Source organism: Halyomorpha halys, unplaced genomic scaffold (genome assembly GCF_000696795.3).
Source record: "Halyomorpha halys isolate HHAL.00 unplaced genomic scaffold, Hhal_1.1 Scaffold1998.1, whole genome shotgun sequence".
NCBI classification, from domain to species: domain Eukaryota; kingdom Metazoa; phylum Arthropoda; class Insecta; order Hemiptera; family Pentatomidae; genus Halyomorpha; species Halyomorpha halys.
In genome coordinates, this window is record NW_027116227.1 from 12,773 (window position 1) to 14,584 (window position 1,812).

Sequence of the window (1,812 nt, forward strand, 5' to 3'; positions counted from 1 at the left end):
CGAGATGAAGCGGACGGACCAGTAAGCTGATAAGGCTAGGTGCAGCTCTAGTTGCCGAGATGAAGCGGATGAACTAGAGCCGGGGAGAGACGGGAAATTACACTGGTTGCCGAGATGAAGCGGACGGACCAGTGTAACCGTTAAGAATTAGGTTACAATCTTAGTTGCCGAGATGAAGCGACGGACTTAGATTGCTGGAGAGAAGGAGAGGAGATTGGCCATCGTCTTAGGTGTGCGTACAGAAATAACAACTTTTGCGAGCATAGATTGGCAATAAACTTCTCTATCTCAAGCAGTGTAAACGCCACCTGTGCCATGACTAGACCCAGGAAAGGAGGTGGATCTACGATCGAATTGGGGGATTTAGAGTCCCTTATTTATAGGTCTAGTCCATGCGGCTGTGACCGAGAAGCGGTCGGTACATCTCTGCTTGAGATAGGTTCGTGCATTGCATTGTTATCATTTATTATTCATTGTACAGATATTGCTAAGTGTTATGTACAGAAATTATTAATATACAAAAATTACAACGTGTTTTTACAAAATGAAGTGATAAGTAAATTTGAGAGCTTCGGTGAGGCCTGAGGTGGAGCGCTCTGGTGAGTTGTGGTCCAATCACTTGCTCCCTCTCGCTACAATAGGATCTAGGATACTACCCTGAGGAATAGGGATGAATAAGCGCTGTTGTGATTTACTTGAAATAATCTGTCAGTGAGATAAGAACGGATAATGAGGAAGTATTTAGGGGATAGGATTTAACGGATCTTGTATAGCAGTCCTTATAGACTCGTTCAAAAGTCTGTTGTACATCAGAAAAGACTCTGGAGCTGTATATTCCGCGCTCCAATGAAGACGAGACATCAACCACACGATGGCATTGCTGGATAGTGGAGTGGTATGTTTGGAATCAGGGATGGGGTACAGACGTTTGAAGGATTTTTCCCATGATAGCTAACAGAGAGATAGAACGGTAGGAGGATGGGTATGCTCGAGGTTTTTGAGGTTTGGGAATCATTTTGATTATGTATAATTTCCATAGGTTAGGGAAATAAGTGGAACGGAGAACGGCATCATATATGTAGGTGAGGAATAGGTTGGTATTTTTGGAAGAAGTTTTAGGATGCGAGATGTTATTAGGTCATATCCAGGAGCTTTGTGGTTAGGTAATATCTGAATGATACTGGATATTTCTGATGGATGAAAATGTTTTAGAAAGGTGCTGACCGAATAGCTGAGTTTTTTCATCGTTCGATTTTTTCCATATTTATGATTTAGTAAGAAGAGGATGATTAAAATTTATAAAGTTGAGAACCTTCTTAGTGGTCGTCCATACAGATTTGTTAGTAGTCGTGAATTTTTGATTTAAGTTGGTTAAATTTGGTATTTTGAATATTTTAAGTTCTGTTTTGTGTTTGTTTGTCAATGTAGTACAATATGTTTTATCTGTTGGATATCTAGTCCTATGCCACTTCGATCTTGTTCTGCGTTTTTCCTTTAATAAGTTGCAAATATGCTGTGGGAAGTTTGTACGTATGTTATTATTAATTTTACTGGTCATCGTGTTGTCGTATATGCGAATTTTTGTAAATTCTGTAAAGTTATTTATTGCTTCGTCAATGTCATGTTTAGTGTTGTAATTGGTAAAAATTAATTTTCCGAAACTGTCTCACTAAGGTTTAGTAAAACTTTTCTTTAAAATGAAATAACCAAAGAAACAAAATACGATTTAATGGTATAAATATTAATATTAAAACAAAATTTTGGCAATAATTCAAAATTTTAATATATGAAAAAACTTTGTAACTATATATT